Source organism: Oncorhynchus mykiss, chromosome 16, assembly GCF_057628025.1.
Source record: "Oncorhynchus mykiss isolate SJ-2025 chromosome 16, ASM5762802v1, whole genome shotgun sequence".
Lineage (NCBI taxonomy): Eukaryota > Metazoa > Chordata > Actinopteri > Salmoniformes > Salmonidae > Oncorhynchus > Oncorhynchus mykiss.
This window is the reverse complement of record NC_143037.1, coordinates 32,657,736-32,667,253: the sequence shown is the minus strand read 5'-3', so window position 1 is coordinate 32,667,253 and position 9,518 is coordinate 32,657,736. Positions and strand designations below refer to the sequence as shown.

The following is a 9,518-nucleotide window of genomic DNA, read 5'->3' as shown; positions in this document are numbered from 1 at the left end:
AGAAGTGTCGTCGGCGTACTGCGTCAACTTGACGCGTAGACCACCACTTCCAGGGATTAGCAAGCCCTCCATCCCTGTGTCTGCCCTAATGGCAGCCCCCAGAGGCTCCATGTACAGAACGAAGAGGAGAGCCGAGAGCGGGCACCCCTGCCTGACCCCTGACAAGAGGTCAAAAACGTCTCCCATGTGACCGTTTACGCTAACCCGGCACCCCGCTCCGACATATAAAGTACGGATCCATCCTATAAACTCCCAAAATCCTAATCTACCTAACACCCTGTAAAGAAAATATCAAATCAAATAATACCTTTAAGACTTCGAGGACCACCGGTCCGAGTATCCCCCAAAACTTGAGGTAAAACTCGGCCGGCAGCCCATCCATCCCAGGTACCTTCACTTTTCCCATCCTCCTGAGGGAGATCTGAGCCTCCATCGCTTCTCTACTGTCCTCCGGCAATCGCTGGGACAAGTGTTCTAAAAACACACTTCCCTGCTCTACATCTACCTCGGAAATGGTCAGTGGTCATTCTGACCATCTCCTCCGGCTCTCTAGCTACACTACCATCTTCTCCTCTAACTCCATTCATTACCTTCCTACTCTGCCTGGCCCTAACCGACTTAAAGAACATAGCAGAACAAGTCTCATTATGTTCTAGAAAGCCATTATGCGCACGCTCCAGGAAAGCTCGAGCATTCTGCTCCTACAGCTCCCTGAGCTGCGCCTTCAGGGCTGAGAATCTCTCCCAGTCAATAGACCCGCCGAGGTTGCCTGCCTCGTACTCAAGTTCTATTAACCTTTGGATACGATCCACCTCCCTCCTTTCCTCCCTTTTCTTTCTCTTACAATATCCTATTATAAAGGCCCTAATCCTTACCTTAACTAAATCCCACCACTCTAACACCCCCTCGCACATGGACCGGAGGCCATCAAGCTTCCGAAAGAAACCAAAAATGGCGTCAACGAAAGCCTGCTCCTCCAGCACATCCCGATCTAACTTCCAGTACCCCCTACCGAAAAGGCAGACTGGCGACCCCACCTGCAGGAACACCCCGTCGTGGTCCGAAAAGAACACAGGCAACAGGCGCCCAGACAACTGACCCAAAGACCTGGATACAAAAATGTAGTCGAGCCTCTGGAGTTGCGCCATGTAGGACCGGCCATTGTCAGCGTAGTGTGCAGGCCGCCATCAACCAGACCATGGCAAGCCATTAGCCCGGTGATAGCGCCTGCACTACTATCCCCTCCTATCCCTAAATTTATGTTAAAATCACCTCCTATAACCAAGTGCCTATTTGTGACACACAGGGGCGTCATACAGTCCACCATCTCCCTCCTGTCTGCCGCCACCTGTGGCACATACACCACCACTAACCTATACCTACTATCCCTAAATGTGACATCCACCCCTAAAACCCTCCCCTGCATTACAACAAAAGTGCCCTCTACCTTCACCTCCCTATTCCCAAACAAAATCCCTACTCCTGTCGAGTGCACCCCTCCTATACTCCAAAATGACTCTCCCTTATCCCACTCCCTCTTAAATCTAATGACATCCCCTCCATCCCTCAGGTGAAACTCCTGTAAAAAACAAACATCAAAACCAACCCCCTCTAAAAAACTAAACACCACCCTCTTAACCTTTCTGATCTCCCCATCCCGGATCCGGGTTCGTGAATACAGACTCAAGCTCATTACCATAACGCAACGTTAACTATTCATGAAAATCGCAAATGAAATGAAATAAATATGCTAGCTCTCAAGCTTAGCCTTTTGTTAACAACACTGTCATCTCAGATTTTCAAAATATGCTTCTCAACCATTGCAAAACAAGCATTTGTGTAACAGTATTGATGGCTAACGTAGCATTTAGCATTAACATTCAGCTGGCAACATTTACACAAAAAAACAGAAAAGCATTCAAAAAAATCATTTACCTTTGAAGAACTTCAGATGTTTTCAATGAGGAGACTCTCAGATAGCAAATGTTCAGTTTTTCCTGAAAGATTATTTGTTTAGGACAAATCGCTCCGTTTTCTGCGTCACGTTTAGCTATGAAAAAAACCCTGTATCCAGGATTGTGTAAATCTATCAGCAAGCTCATTAGCATAACACAACGTTAACTATTTATGAAAATCGCAAATGAAATGAAATAAATATGCCATCTCTCAAGCTTAGCCTTTTGTAAACAACACTCATCTCAGATTTTCAAAATATGCTTCTCAACCATAGGAAAACAATAATTTGTGTAAAAGTAGCTAGCTAGAGTTAGCATTTCGCGTTAGCATTTAGCGTTAGCATTAGCGTTAGCATCCAGCACGCAACATTAACAAAAACATAAAAGCCTTCAAATAAAATCATTTACCTTTGAAGAACTTCTGATGTTTTCAATGAGGATACTCTCAGTTAGATAGCAGATGCTCAGTTTTTCCAAAAAGATTCCTTGTGTATTAGAAATAGCTCCGTTTTATACATCACATTTGGCCACCAAAAAAAATCCATAAATTCAGTCCTCAAAACGCAAACTTTTTTCCAAATTAACTCCATAATATCGACTGAAAACATGGCAAACGTTGTTTAGAATCAATCATCAAGGTGTTTTTCACATATCTCTTCATTGATACATCGTTCTTGGACACATGCTTTCTCCCCTGAATCAAATGGTAAAGTGGAAGCAGCTGGCAATTGCGCACCGAATTCGACGCAGGACACCAGGCGGACACTTGGGAAATGTAGTCTCTTATGGTCAATCTTCCAATGATATGCCTACAAATACGTCACAATGCTGCTAAGACCTTGGGCGAACGACAGAAAGTGTAGGCTCATTCGTTGCGCAATCACAGCCATATAAGGAGAGAATGGAAAACAGAGCTTCAGAAATTCTGCTAATTCCTGGGTGATGCATCATCTTGGTTTCGCCTGTAGAATGAGTTCTGGGGCACTTACAGACAAAATCTTTGCAGATTCTGAAACTTCAGAGTGTTTTCTTTCCAAAACTGTCAAGAATATGCATAGTCGAGCATCTTTTCGTGACAAAATATCGCGCTTAAAACGGGAACGTTTTTTATCCAAAAATGAAATAGCGCCCCTAGAGCTCTAAGAGGTTAACAAAATCCCTCAAACCCCTTACATTTAAACTAAACAATTTAATAGAAATATTCATTAATTATTTACAACAAAAAACCTCAATAAATAAACCCAAACCAACAAAAACACAGGAGGCTCACCCGATGCTCCCCTGCTCCATCACATCCGGCGGGGACGCCATCTCCTCTCCTGACGTCCCCCCGTCCTCCTCCATTCCTCCAACCCAGGATGCAGGTATGGTGTTAGGCCTTGAAGTGTACAGCATCCTGGGTTCTCCACCAGCACCCTCTATTTCTCCCTCCCTGAAAGCTTCCGGGCCGAGGCTAGGGGACCCCATCTCCTCAGAGGCGTTGAGAAACCCCAGCCAGACAGTCCCGAGCCCCTTCCAGGGATTCACTCTCCACCAAATCCTGAGGGGCAGAAGAAAACAATGAATTTAAAGAAACTTTTCCCTCCCACCTCCCTCTCTTTGCTACCCCCTCATCCCCTCCCCTCTTTCCGTCCCCCAGTTCCATCCTCTTCTTCCCTCTCCTCCTCTGAGATGGCGGCAAAGGGGTGACCATGTCCCCCATCCCCGCCAGTCCCTCCCATCTCCCTCATTTGTTCCACCAGATCACTCCCCCACTCCTTCCTTCCATCTTCCCTATCTGCTCCCACCTTCTCTTCTCTCTTTTTTTCCTTCACCGTTCCGTCCTCCGCCTCCTTTCTCTCCACTGTCTCCGCCTCCCTCTTCTTCGCTCCTTCCGCCTCCTTCTTCTCCGCTCCTTCCACCTCCTCACCGCCTCCTTCCTTCCATCCTCTTTCCGTGCAGTCTTTACCCCTGTGCCATCACCGTCGTCCTTTCCCTTTCTTTCTCTTCTCCCCCCATCCCCCGTTCCCCCCGCTGCAGACGCGTACAACCTTTGACGAGTCGGGCAATCACGCCACAGGTGTACTGACGAGCCACACCCGTGGCAAACCTTGGGCTCGTCACATTCCTTGGCCTCGTGCTCTGCCGACCCACAGTACCTGCACTTTCTGGTGCTGCACGAGGCCAGGATATGGCCGTAGGCCATACAACGCCTGCAGAACGGAGGCTGACTGGCATAATACAATGTCCCCCTGTCAGCCCCCAGGGAGAACATCGCTGGAGGATGGAGGTAGCCACCAAAACCCTTCAGGTCCTCCCTGAGAAGCACCTGAAACCCTCTCCTCCCGTTCCAGAATCCCAGGGAGTCCCTGAGGTGCCTCGCTGAGGAGACATTGTCAACATATCTCCCCAGAAAGGCCCTCACCTCCTCATCCTTCACATGTGGATTATACATGGTGACGGTGACCACCCTGAAATTGTTTTTTTGCCAGGCTGGTCACCTCGTAATGGCACAGGGGTCTCTCTTTTCCATCCTCTCTTGCCTTCTTCAATATCTTGTCGTGCATCTCCTCCGTGTGCAGCGTCACGTTAAAACCTCCCTTCATTGGATTCGCTTGGAGGTATAGCACGTCCTTCACTTCCAAACTCAGGATCCCCATTAAAATGGTTCTCCCGAAAGTCTCTCTTCCAAACTGTTCCATCTCTTTATTCCTCCAAGCGAATCTCACCGTGTTGACCATCCCAATTCCTGGTACCATCTTGCTGGAAGAGTTGCGTGCCATTTCCACCCTGGACAATGACACGCTTCTCAATAAACAAACAGCTCTCTTTCCAAAAAGAAGCCAATAAGAATAATGAAAATCGGAAACCGCGATTCCCACCAAAAAACAAAAACGTACTCCCTCCTGCCTTCCTTCACCCTCTTGACTCAGCGGGCTTTGGGGCACCTCGGTACCAAGCTTGATCTGAGCCAAAAGGCCGAGAAGCGATAACCCACAAATGGAACCCTGCAACCGCCGGACCCCCGTGGGTTGGCAAAAGCAGGCTCCTCTCTCCCTCCCCACCCACCCACCCACCGTTTCCCTGGCGACAGGCAGGTGTTTTTTGGAAAAAGTCGCTAATGCGTCTTTAAGTCACTATCCTGGCCCATCTCTGTCAATTTCTCTTGAAACAAGATACCGGGCTCTGCAAGAAGCAAAGCCCCTCCAAAAATACGTTGAACTCGTGAGTGTTCCTCTCCACAGAAGTCTTTAGTAAAAGGCGAAAGGCTTGTGCGTAATGAAGAGAAACCAGAGTCGTATGGAAGTCAAGAGGTCGGGGCCCGAGACACACTCTGTGCACTCTAGGCCGGGTTCCCGCGGGTGCTCCCGGAACCCACTCTTCCAAGTTTTTGAGGGCTGTGGATAAAAAGAAGGTCACACATAATGTCAGAACTGGACCCGCAGCTAGAACGTACCTACATGGTTTATGTTTTTATTATGGTTTAAACTGAAGGCTCTGTGAATTTTGGGTTTGCTCTGAAATATGTGATAGTTGGCTTCTAAATGAGATGGACATAGTGGGTTTAGTGTCAGTTTGTATCGGTTTGGTGTCAGAATGATATCTTATTGACTGATGGACACTGACTTGCTGGCTGACTTTTGTAAATTTGCAATATGTTTAAACAGTGAAAAAACATCACCAATTGGACATGATGAATCTGGTTTCAGAGCTGGTCATGGGTGCACCTCAGCCACACTCGAGGTCCTAATTGATATCTTAACCGCCATCGATAAGAAACAATACTGTGCAGCCGTATTCATTGATCTGGCCTAGGCTTTCGACTGTCTATCACCACATCCTCATCGGCAGACTCGTTATCCTTGGTTTCTCAAATGATTGCCTCGCCTGGTTCACCAACAACTTCTCTGATAGAGTTCAGTGTATCAAATCGGAGGGCCTCTTGTCCGGGCCTCTGGCAGTCTCTATGGGGGTGCCTCAGGGTTCAATTCTTGGACCGACTCTCTTCTCTGTATACATCAATGATGTTGCTCTTGCTGCTGGTGAGTCTCTGATCCACCTCTATGCAGACGACACCATTATGTATACTTCTGGCCCTTCTTTGGACACTGTGTTAACAACCCTCCAGATGAGCTTCAATGCCATACAACTCTCCTTCCGTGGCCACCAATTGCTCTTAAATACAAGTAATGCTCTCATGCTCTTCAACCGATTGCTGCCTGCACCTGCCTGCCCGTCCAACATCACTACTCTGAACGGTTCTGACTTAGAATATGTTGTTAACTACAAATACCTGGGTGTCTGGTTAGACTGTAAACTATCCTTCCAGACTCACATCAAACATCTCCAATCCAAAGTTAAATCTAGAATTGGCTTCCTATTTTGCAACAAAGCATCCTTCACTCATGCTGCCAAGCATACCCTTGTAAAACTGCCCATCCTACTAATCCTCGACTTCGGCGATGTCATTTACAAAATAGCCTCCAATACCCTACTCAATAAATTGGATGCAGTCTATCACAGTGCTATCCGTTTTGTCACCAAAGCCCCATATACTACCCACCACTGTGACCTGTACGCTCTCGTTGGCTGGCCCTCGCTCCATACTCGTCGCCAAACCCACTGGCTCCAGGTCATCTACAAGACCCTGCTAGGTAAAGTCCCCCTTATCTCAGCTTGCTGGTCACCATAGCAGCACCCACCAGTAGCACGCGCTCCAGCAGGTATATCTCTCTAGTCACCCCCAAAACCAATTATTTCTTTGGCCGCCTCTCCTTCCAGTTCTCTGCTGCCAATGACTGGAACGAACTACAAAAATCGCTGAAACTGGAAACACTTATCTCCCTCACTAGCTTTAAGCACCATCTGTCAGAGCAGCTCACAGACCACTGCACCTGTACATAGCCCATCTATAATTTACCTCTTCCCATACTGTATTTATTTATTTATTTTGCTGCTTTGCACCGCATTATTTATTAATCTACTTTGCACATTATTCCACTGCAAATCTACCATTCCAGTGTTTTACTTGCTATATTGTATTTATAACGCCACAATGGCCTTTTTTTGCCTTTACCTCCCTTATCTCACCTCATTTGCCCACATTGTATATAGACTTATTTTTCTACTGTATTATTGACTGTATGTTTGTTTTACTCCATGTGTAACTCTGTGTTGTTGTATGTGTCGAACTGCTTTGCTTTATCTTGGCCAGGTCGCAATTGTAAATGAGAACTTGTTCTCAACTTGCCTACCTGGTAAAATAAAGGTGAAATAAAAAATAAATCAAAATGAAATCAACACAATGAGCGATTTAGAGGAACCACGATCTCGAGTTTATTGGGTCAGTCAATTTCGTATTTATGCAGTATTTTTGAGCATGTCAAATTCATGATGGTAAATACCCATTGAAACATATTGCAAATGGACAGCCGTGCAAGGGGTCCATGGCTGTGTAGGGAGCAACCCCCACACGTGCCCATCCAATAGGGGGAGCCCCTGGTCATTTTTATTTTTATTTTTTAATCATTAAAATACGACATCACACATGACAAACCTTCAAGGTTGATTCAGGGCTTAACATAGTGATATATATATATATATATATGCCATTTGGACATGGTTCACAGAATTTTGGGGTTTGGAAGCTGACTTCCTATGATCATGTATGGCAAATGAACATAACATCCTGATTTGGCACTTTCAATACTTATATATTGCATTTGGACATTTCTTATTGCATTTGGCAATGGTTCACTGACTTTTGACTTCAACTATTGACTTCCTATGATAGCATATTGCAAATGGACAAAACATATGCCTTATGGACAACTCATTTAAATATGACAAAGGTATGTTCATACAGTTCTTATACATGTATAATTGACAAAAAAATATCGAAAGGATTTCGAAAAACGTTTCAGAAAGCACTTTTTTAGGGGGTGATACATTTTCAACTTTTTTTTATATTTTCAAAATTTGACACTTGGGTCTTGACTTGATGTCCATTTGCAATATGAACATTTACTGTGGAGCGCGCTCGCCCTCTTTGGTATTTTTGCTGTATGACACTTGCCATAAGCTTTGCACGAATTGCCATCCAATTGAGTGGTATTTGCCATCTTGTATATGTTTTGCCCAATGGCAATATGTTCCCATTAATTTTTGTCCATTTCAGGGGGTTAACTATCTCGTCCTGTGCTATAGCGGTGGCGCCTCCTACCAGTTGGCTGAGATCAACCAATCTGCGCTTGGTAAAGGTCTCCACAAATGTGCTCTTCAGACAAAGCAGCAAAACAAATGACGTGTTGAGACAGGAAAAAAAAGCAACATGATATAAATGAAGAATACAAAAGGAAAAATGAGAAAAGAAGAGACCGAAATTAATGGGAGCTTAGCAGGCTTAGGTAACAGATGACAGAGTGTTGGGTTGTTGACGGCACAGGGGAGCGTGGCCGAAGGCACTGGATTTAGGTCCCAGTCTCTCTGGAGGATTGGGTTGGAATCCCACCGCTGCCATCCTTGTTGTTGTTTGTGCAAGTCTTCAGTGTGGTCATCTCGTTGGTCAATTCAAACTTGGGTAGCGTTTCTATATTCATACAAGGGAAATAACACCTCTGCCACCTTTAGCACTATATTGCCTTAACTACCTCGTCATGTGCTATAGCGATGGCCCGTTCTACCAGTTGGCCGAGATCCACCTTTCTGAGCTTGTTTAACTAAATCGTCCTGTGCTATTGCGGTGGCCCCGCATACCAGTTGGCTGAGATATGCCTATCTGAGCTTGTTAAAGGGCTCCATACATGTGCTCTTCAGGCATAGCAGCAAAACAAATGATGTGTTGAGACAGGAAGAAAAGTGGTGCTATAACCCCCTTAGTTAAAAGAGTAAGTACCTGAACCCTGCACCTGGCTGACTTTTCTTTTTAAGTGTGCAACCATGTGGGGGGGGCAGGTATGAGTAAGTCGCCGGGGCTCGCATGCTCTCAACCATCGGGGACGGTGGGAGAGGAGTTCCACACTTCCCACAGCATGATCAATGAAGGAAAGAGAAGGTGATGGCGACGGGGGACTTTACGTCGGCCCCTTCAGCGTGACTTTGAATACAATCCGGTTTGTTGGGAAAGAAATGGACAGAATGCAGTTCGTTATGGGAAGAAGGAGTTTCGCAAAATAAGTCATCTTTGAATTTCTTGGATTGACATCGGAACGAATCTACTGCTACAGAGATTTTCCTCTATGGAATGTTTTTAAGGTCTCCTTCACGGGGGATTACCTGTGTCAGGAAGCTTGGAACAAGTGCTTGGAACACAAGGACAAAACACCGATTTCCAACTTCAATGTGGAGCCTCTGTTCGCAAGTCGGGTAAGGACTAATACTGTCTGCATGCAAAATCCGTATGTGAAAGAGCAGGATATACAATCCTTCCTGGATTGTATGGAAATAGAAAATAAGCTGTCCTATTTAGAACACGGACGGGAGGAATTTAATATCCCCAGCGTCCTTCTACATTGGCGGTGTAAAGGGGTATCTTTACTTCTATGGACAGCCTAAAACATGAAGAAGATGCGGAGAAGAGGGACA

The 9,518-nt window shown here is 45.8% G+C and overlaps 1 non-coding gene across 1 annotated transcript; it reads right to left on the bottom strand.

Moving 5' to 3' along the window:
• Positions 1-5,116: 5,116 nt before the first annotated feature.
• Positions 5,117-5,233, bottom strand: LOC118939602 (U5 spliceosomal RNA). Its single transcript, XR_005036636.1, has one exon. It is a non-coding gene; the product is annotated as a U5 spliceosomal RNA (small nuclear RNA).
• Positions 5,234-9,518: the final 4,285 nt, after the last annotated feature.